We start from the raw sequence: 9,704 nt of genomic DNA on the forward strand, positions 1-9,704 counted from the left end.
GTCAAGACAGTAGGAAGTTTAATTTATCCTGAAAACATCTGGGCTACTTTGCATAACTCCTCTTAGTTCAGTAAAAGTACTCACTTATGTATGTAAGGCTCAGCATCAACAGCCAGTAAAATCTTTGCATTGGCTGATGAAGATGACTTACAGAGTTCTGTTCACCCCTTTGACATCTGTGAAAAGTCACGCTGCTGAGATGTATCAAATTCCTATAAGGAAGGAGCTAAAAGGGCTAAAAGTGTATCTTGAGACCACTGTACCAAGTATGTTCCAGATGTAAAGATTTTGCTGTTGATGGATGCATCTAAGTAAATCTTGTCATGCCAGAAAAAATGCAGGGCCATTCTTCCCTGCCTTTACCTCATTGGCATCTCTCCTTTTCAATTCAAGAGCAGAACGAGATCTTGAAAACATAGAATTGTGAAATTATATATTCTTTGCCAAAAGAAGTTACCTCATCTTGCTTAATTCTGACTTCAACAATCTCACCAATTTTATATAAGAAAAGGCTTTGAGGAGAGGAATGATATTCTATGCTTCATATGCAAGACAGAAAACTGGGGCAGCAATGACTGTGCCATAGAGCTGAGGGAATCATTCAGAGTTAATAATTTATTTGCTGAATATAGCTTCCTTTCATCCATTTTGAACAGTTGTGAAAAAGCATCTTCCTTTCAGCTGCAAGACAGACAAAGGCGCACTTGGGCAGGTCACTCAGGGTGAGCAGAAGGCCATAATGCCCCTTGCATTGATGTAGCCTGCCCCCCTGCTGAAGCCCTTTGAGCACAAATCCTTACATGATGACCTGCCCTTCGGTGTGTGGCTGCTTGTATTTGCTGATTTGTGACCCCTCCAGGCTGACATGCAGGCTGGAGAGCACAGGAGGAACCTGGGGTTCTCTGCTGCCCACACCTGAGACCCACAGGCCTGGGCCAGGCATCCCCGAGGCAACAATCAATAGTGTGAGACTCGTACATACTAAAAGGTACAGCTCTGGAGAGAAATCTGGGATTAGAGAGTCACAGTATAATAAAGCATTTATTTATTTATTTGTTCATTAACATCAGCCAAATTCTCTCTGCAAATATACTTGGTAATACTGTAGTAAGCAACTTACTACAAGAATGGACTAAAAGAAAGGACTAATTTGATTTTGACCTCTTATTACTTATATATAGCAATAAACAGAAATAGGGCTTTTGTTCTATGCACTTTTTCATCTATGTGAATACAAGTCTTGCCACAAAAATTCTGGCTTCATAAACTTCCTGTTCTACAAATATTTCTGCCCATGTTCAGTCATATTATAAGACAAGTTTGACTATGCATTAAGTCACAAATATACAGAATATTTGTGGAAAGATGATGTAGTTGATGATGCTAATGATGACGGTGTGTGACTATAGTTGCAAATAACAGCAGGAAGTTCTAGGGAAATCATTGCAGTTAGCATATAAGCAGCAGTCACGTTTTCTTCTTCATTCTCTGGAGAGCAGACCAGAACTTAGAACTAACAGCCTATCGTTCATTTTCAATAACTGCGTATTAGAACTCTAAGTATGAATTTCTTTGGTACATCCACTGTTCAGTAACAATACATATTTTAAGCAGTCTCTCAGTAAATTATTTTCCTAGAATATTCTTGGAAAATGAGTACAAAAAGAGTTAGAATATTGCCATGGAAAATGCAATGTCTCATTTAAATAAATATTTGCAGATTTCACTTCTTATCTGCTTAGCTATAATCATCTATAAAAAGAAAACTTACATGAATTCCTTTTTTGTGCATCAAAACTGAAAATTCATTTAATATTTTTAAGGATGAAAGTTTTCCTGGAAAAGAAACAGGAAGAAGAGAAACACAAAACCCTGACTTTTCTGAAAGCATCCTCTATGTATACAAATGAAAATAAGTATTCAAACCATAGATATACAAAAAGAATATATATATATAGGTACACTAGGTACAAAAATGTACACCAACTGAAGCAATAAAAGAATTTCCTTAAAAGACCTATATAAACTGCTCCAAATTATAAGTTTGGAAGGTCTTTTAGAGACATAGTTATAGAATGGCTGCACTGAAGACAAAACTATTCAAGTCAAGATGACTATTACTCTTGAAAACCAGATTGGCTTCTGCCTTTTCTTGCTTTTCAGCTCACAAGCTTCCCTTTTGCCTGTGGAGGTCTCTTGACACCAGCAGCAGCCTTCCCCAGAGAAATGAACCACTAATCTCTGAAGGCAGCCAGCCTGGAAACACAGAAAACTGTGTCTGTTTCCCAAAGGGCTATCTTTCCAGGATCTACTGGAATCATCTGCAGGTGCATACGTGTGGAACCTCCAGAAAGCCCCTTGGCTGCTTTGCCATTTTTATTCTGTTCTGAATGCCACAAATCACCAGCTAGTCACAGGATCTGAAAGCTGAGTATAAAATAAATCATGGCCACATCGTACCAATCTTGGCCAAAAGTCTAGGGGCAACTGCACTATATGATCTTTGGGATTTTTTTTATCTCTTGCTGTAATAAATTAAAATATATTGTATTTCTTGTTGCAATAAGCTTAGCCTACCTTTGATCCACTAACACTTGAATGATTATTTTAGATTTTCATAACATTTTAAATTCTACTAATCACCAACTATTCCTATTTGACAAATGTTATTTTATTTTCAATGAAGCTTAAAATAAAAAAAACCTTTTTCATTCTGTCATTGTTTTTGTACCATTGATGGTTTCATTCATGTCAGCACAACTCATAAATGAGCTTTAGATGAGTTGAGCTGCTTTTGCTGACTAAATTTGCAGCAGCAAAGCATAAAGCATTTTAGGCTTCACAAAAGCAGTCTTTTTGTTATTTCTTATTGAGAGACTGATGGTTTAAAGAGAAAATAGATACATAGATTTCGATATGTTCCTCTTTTTATTTTTGTTGCAATCTTCACACAATGAGGAACTCTGCACAAGAAAATTGTCAGACTGTATAGATTTTATAGAATGTATATATTTTTTTGCCATTTGGCACCTGCAAAAAGTGCACTGTAGTATATACCTAGTGTAAGCTGTTACAGTCACACAAGATTGTGTCTACAATAAAAAAATACAATACCCAATTAAGAAATACATTTGCATATAGAATTCATATATATGTATGCATGTATAGACATAGATATACATATATTCATTCAAATAAAAAAGTTATTCTGCAATACATGTTGATGTCTTCTGTGGCATGTGCCAGTTCTCTTGGTGAAATTAAATGCACATCACACTTTGTCTTCTCAGCTATTGCATGCTGCCTGGTTTTCAGTTTGGCACTGTCTAGGTGTGCCATCACAGATGGAAAATCAGTATGTGTGACATGCTTTTCACCTACCATGAAATGCTGAACTCCATCATTTTGTGTAACCAATTTGCAATACATTTAGTACTCACACATGGAATTCCCCAATAACTCAGTAAAATGTTTACTATTATCAGCACTGGATCTTAAAGCAATGAGAAAGAAGTCCAGTTTTAGAAGCTTTTACATGCTATAATTTCCAGATCTGTAACCTGCAGCACAGGAAGATGGATTAAAATTATGTATGAGATTGTGCATTTGAGTCTCTGATATCACTTTTATGTATTGACATCGGGAACAAAAAGGATTAGTTGTATAATTTAATCCTATCAAAGCCTGTTGCAGTTTCTCTCTTTCACACTGTGCTAAATGCATGGAAGCTTCATGCAATAGCACAGGACTGTCTTACATGGCACAGGAGGGATGGTGACTTAGGACATATGATATTCCTGTTTGAGGCTATGATTCACTTTTCAGTACACAACATTTTGTGTGTTTTAATGATTAAGAAGTATTTTAAGGCTGTCATCTTGCTCTCACAAAATAACCTTTTATGCAAATGGGCTTTACAGATATCTCCTGGAAATCCTCCTATTAAAATCTCCTGGAATCTGTTTTACTATTTTTATTCTATGCAGTAGGATAACAAATAATAAGTGTAAAGAAGGATATACTGAATGATACTACAGGTAAAGATGAGATGAAATCACTTGCCTTTATCAAGAATACAAGAAGCTCAGAATACTGTCTGGAATTCAATTCTTAATTTTAAGGTGATAAAACTTAGATGAGATGCATGCTACCTTGTAATGTGGCTTTTAGAGAGCCTCTGCATCTTCAGCTTCCTCCCTGGAGCTGACTCTTTGTTAACACTGAGTAATACTTCATGTTGCTAACAATCTTTATTATAAAATTGCAATGCCATCAAATACTCACATGTCATCCCAAAATTACCTTTTGTACTCTTACCTCATGAAATTGTTCGTATTTGCACATATCAAATATCCAAAGATTCATTGGACCATAATCAGTAGTTTATGCACAATACACAGTACTAAAATTAGGATTTCCCATTGTCACTAGCAAAAAAAGCTGTTCTTTACAGCTGACATTTGTAAACCTATTGAGTTATGAGTTTGGGGGTTTTTTTTGTTGTTTATTTGTATTTTCCTGAATAATAAATAAAGTAATCTTTCAATTTTTTCTCTAAGATACAGTCATATGATAAATGGAGGAAGTAGTGTGGAAAAAACTTTAATTTTTATAATTTGGGCCTAAGTACTCAAGACTTTACATATTTAGCCTACTTTGAACGCTGTGGGAGATGTCAGTAAGAATATAAGATTACAAATTAATCTTACTTACACAGTAGGAGAAAGATTTTATGTCAAGGAGTAAGAGTTACAGAAGTATAATCAGAACACTTATTGGCTCATTACATATATTAGTTGCACTGTAAAACATGAAACACTCAGCCAGTAGAAAAATAGAGGTAAACAGTGTCCAAGATGCAAATAAGTTTTCATACAACCATTCTGAAAGTAATGCAGATATTCTGGATAGCTCTTCAGGGTCAGGATTCCTATTAATGAGTGTAGCATTAATCGTGTATGCAATTAACTAGGAGGATCAAAGCCTAACAAATGTTCACTTTCACAATTACAATCTTAACTGAACAGCATAGCACAAAGCTGTAAGGGAGGCATGCACATTTTGCTTCAAATAATAATGGATTTTCCGAGGGGCTACCATACCCTGCAGGTTTCTTTCCTAAGACAGCATTGACTGTGGCTAAGCTCTTGCTCACAGATGGGTCCTTGCACAAGGAATCTCATGTTTTAAAATGGGGCCTTGGTCCTCCAGTAATCTCCCTGTGTTCACACCAAACCCTGCTAAAGTTCGTGGTACTCACAAAGACAGCAAACTTTGCATTATCTGCTACTGCAGACCAAACCAAATGGAGGATGTCGTTTTAAACTTCACTTCAGTGAAACCTCTATCAAAGGCTAACTTAATTAATAAGTTTTGAAAAGTCTATAGCAAATAGGAAATCTCTGGTTTATGGTTTTTCTTTTTCTCTGAAAAAAGCCTTTGAGTAGAAATAACTTTTAACAGATTTGTATGAAAGGGGAAATCTGAAAATTTGTTTTTCTAACATTTCTTTTTCATAGTTTTGAAATGACTCTTTGCTTTATTAAAGTCAAAGTTGGGGGAAAGTTTTAAAAAAAAATACAAATGAAATATTTCTAACAAAATTTTATTAATATGTTAACTTGTTTTCATTCTTTTCTTTCATTGGTGCAATCAATGAACTTTAGCTCTGAATCAATATACAATAGTGTTTTGGGGGTTTATAATTCTTTTGTTCAGGCAATGAACTGGGAAAAAAAGTGAAATAAAAGCAATTATTTACAATTCTACTACTCTACTGCCAACTATAAAATCTTTTCTTTGAAAGGCTAGCAGCTTGGCAATTACATATCCAATACAAACCAAAGAAAACCAGAAAGCAATAACAGTAGTCTATCTTTCCAGGTTTACCATGAAAAATGTACTTCTCTATGCAAAACTTTTCTAGATCAAGCTTGAAATGACACAAATGCACATTTCTTACATTTCTATGAGAGTCTATGCATGTACAGCTTTCTCCATCTGTCATTTCTGTTTTACATAGAGTCATGATATTTACATTTCAACAAACCAAATGGCAAAATATCTATTATTCAAACATAACATTGGATTTTGTAATTTCCGAAAAGGTTGAGTGCATTTAACTGGATATGTATTTGAGCTTTCCATATGTAACGAAAGACAATAGGCATCATGAATTCAGAAGAAAGGCAGGCACACTCATGAAGTGACATTAAAACAGAAAACAAGAAGCAAGAATTTCTTATTGCACTTTCTGTTAGTAAAAGGAAAGAGATCGGGAGAATATGTATGATAGAAAAAGTTTCTTTCATAACATAAAACTTTCTTCAGCAATGTGAATGACATTAACCACTAATTCTACCTTTGAAATAAGCATTTTTCATAATAAACCAACAAATCATGGTGATAATGCACAGCCTATACTGTGCTTGGTTTTTATGATGTTCTCTTAGACATATACACACATGCACACAAGTCTGTTACAGAATGCTTTCCTGAGATCCCCAAAAGCTACAAAGTGCTTGAGTTGTCCTGGACTGGGATCTAAGAAGGGGACAGGCCACTAAAGAACTGATGTTCAAGGACAGCTGATCTGCACACACCTCTGGCTAGCAGCTGCAATTATTTATGCTAGCAGCTGTGGAAAAGCTGCAGAGGCATTCAGACTTTTCAGTTATAATCCTCTGATGTAGTTCAGGGTTATGGCTACCAGACAAGGGCAACCTGTGTGCTATTCATTGTAACTGCATAATGTAACCAGAGTTTCACCCAAAGGGGTGAAATGTGGAAGTCCACTATAAAGAGAATGGAAAAGAATGTGTCCAAATCTCTCGTTTCTTGAGTAAGCTGGCCAGAAGTTCTCAGGATCAGCCATCAAAATAAGAAGAAACGGCAAATTGTAGAATGGCTTTCTAGGTAATTGAGTAAATTTCAAAATAGAGTTGAATACAGTAATTTCCCATGTCTGTCAAACTCATGCTAATACTTGAATGTCATTTTAGAGGGGCAAAAAGACTAAAGATAAGCAGTTTTTATAATTTCATGAAAACTAGCAAGTAGCTGGAGATGAAACACCCTATTATTATTCTGAAGGAAGCTAATGAGATCACCCTTCCTTAGACATCAGACAGGCCGGGAATCAGACATCAATAGCTGTGCTGCACGGTGCTACTCTTTATTTTTAAAGCTTTCCATGTTGCATTATCTTCTTCCCTAATTGCTGTAACTGGAAGATGAAATAGAAGAGTACGGTAAGGGGTTTGGAAGGACTGTTGTCCCATCCAGACAACATTTCCATTCAGTATAACAGATAAAATTAAATTACTAAACTCACTGTGAATTACATGATTGGTTTGCAGAGGATAATGAGAGCAGAGCAGAAGCTGCCAATGAGCTTCAACCGTTTCCAAACTCTCACTGATTTTGGGATCTTTACCTAAACAAGTGGTTTTAAGTTGTTTCTTCTTACAGAGCTGTATTTATAGAAATGTATCTATTGTATCTTCTGCTTTCTATTGCTTTAATTTCAACTAGATCAAACAGGCTTTTGTTGTTGGGTTTTTTGGTGGGTTTTTTGTTTGTTTGTTTGTTTAATTCTCACATTGTATATAAAATATCTGTGGTAGCCCCTAATATCTACACTTTAACTGTTGTATTCTTGAGGCTGTTTTATGTTATATCATATAGCAATCCTTTTAAATGACTGGGCAGTGCTACACACAAAACTGGAAGGAAACTAAAGAGCTGACATTGTGATGATTTGGTTTCTTATGATCTTGCTTTAAAAATGTTAATTCAAATTAGATACTTTCTTGCTATTTGATTTATGAATGATGAGACTACAGCAAAATAATGTCTTTAATTGGCAAACAAAGCCACCTATGAAGCAAGTATGATTTCATTGAAACATGCTTCTTTTAAGCTGGACAGCAATAATTTTGTGCAAACTGACAGACTGTCTTAGCAGCATAACTTATGAGTGGCCTGTGCTGAGAACTGCCCTTGAGGTGAAGTATTGCTAATCAAGCAATAAAATATTTGTTTAATTTTGTGATGAAGCTAAATAATTAATAAATCTAACATCTCTCTGTGACGTGTATCTTTTGTGACTATGTAGTGCATAATGACACTAAGTTTAGTACAGTTTTCAATTATAATATCTTGATTTTATGACTGCTAGGACCAGATGACATCCAGTAATAAATACCATGACATCAAGTCTAACTAAATGTTTCTCACGATTTGTTAACTGTCCACTCTGCTCCAAGCTAATAAAACTGATATAAAAAAAAAAAAGCTAGCTTTTCTGATTTGTATTTTTTAATTATTTTTTTCAATTTTATTTTAAAATTAATTTCACGCAAAAAACTCCATGAGTAATGTTTCACTTTTGTTGAAAAGTTATTGTATTTCATCCTTTCTCCCTTTTGGAAGCTTGGACTCAACATTCACCACAGCAATGCCACCAGGAACACCACACAAAAAAAAAATATTTCCTCCCTGAGCTGGAGGAGTAGCTTGCTATAAATGACTGCTATCTCATTGCTGTTTGTGCAATTAGAAAGCAATCATTAACATGAAAGAAGGTTTCTATTTCCTGTTCTGAACTGTGGTACTGGGGCCATTAGCAATTACTGGCATAAAAGGTGCCCCTACAGGCAGCTCTCCAGATGTTCTCAGTTTTGAAGTTACCAGCCAGTCTGCCTGACCTCAGGCTTCTTTCTTTGCTAAGAGCTGGCTGGACTAAGGAAGTGATTTGCAATGCAAGATAATAACTTTATTCAATCTACTAACTTCTGAAAAATGTTCTATATTCATCTGTGCCAGTGAATGACACATTGTTTCTGTTAACTATATTTTTGCACATATTCATCTCTTTCATATAGGATTCCTATAAAGCTTCTGAAACTTGAAATGATGGAAGTTTTGCTGGAACAGAAACCAGTTATTAAAAATGAGAAAGACACAATTGCAGTCACTCTCAGGCAGCTGTAATATCCCTCTCTGGGTACCCTCCACGTCAGGTATTGAAGAGCAGAGCCAATCTAGTAACAAAACAGTTTAGAAAGGATTCACAGTATAAGAGAGATGGGACTAATTAGGCAAGGAGCCATTGATCGTTGTGAGGTTTTTGCAGGAGCAGAGGAAGGTGGCTAGCATCCAAACCCTACATTTCCTGGAATACAAAGAAAAAAGCAGTATCTAAAATGGTAATGTTTGGATGCAGATTGAAAGATTGCCATGCTGTGAGTATGTTACAGAGAACAAAAATAAAAAGGACAGTTGAGTCAAAAACTGGGAAGCAAAAGGAAAAAAAAAGAAAATTTTTAAAATTTTGTTTGTGGAGTGAAACAGGAGGTGTTTGATGACACTGAAGATTCTGCATGAGCTTAGGAATGTAGCTATGGTGGCACAGAGTATGTCTGGCAGAAGGCATCTTTGTTCAGAGTTCCCAAAGTGCTCCAGTGCAACCAGGAGGATGAACTGTAGTCCTTAATTAGTTTTCTATATGAATTCACTCTTAGTTTCTCTTTCTAAGGACGTGACCTTAAAGACACTTGAAGTCCAGGGTAGTTTCCTTTTGACTTAGCAGGCTGGCTGAGGCTCTATGTCTCAGGATCATTCTGCCTAAATGCAAAGCATCCTAATGCAAAGACTCCCAACTGAAGGACCACAGTCATCCCAGGCTGCCTTTTATAGTCAAC

Source organism: Prinia subflava, chromosome 4 (genome assembly GCF_021018805.1).
Source record: "Prinia subflava isolate CZ2003 ecotype Zambia chromosome 4, Cam_Psub_1.2, whole genome shotgun sequence".
Taxonomy (NCBI): domain Eukaryota; kingdom Metazoa; phylum Chordata; class Aves; order Passeriformes; family Cisticolidae; genus Prinia; species Prinia subflava.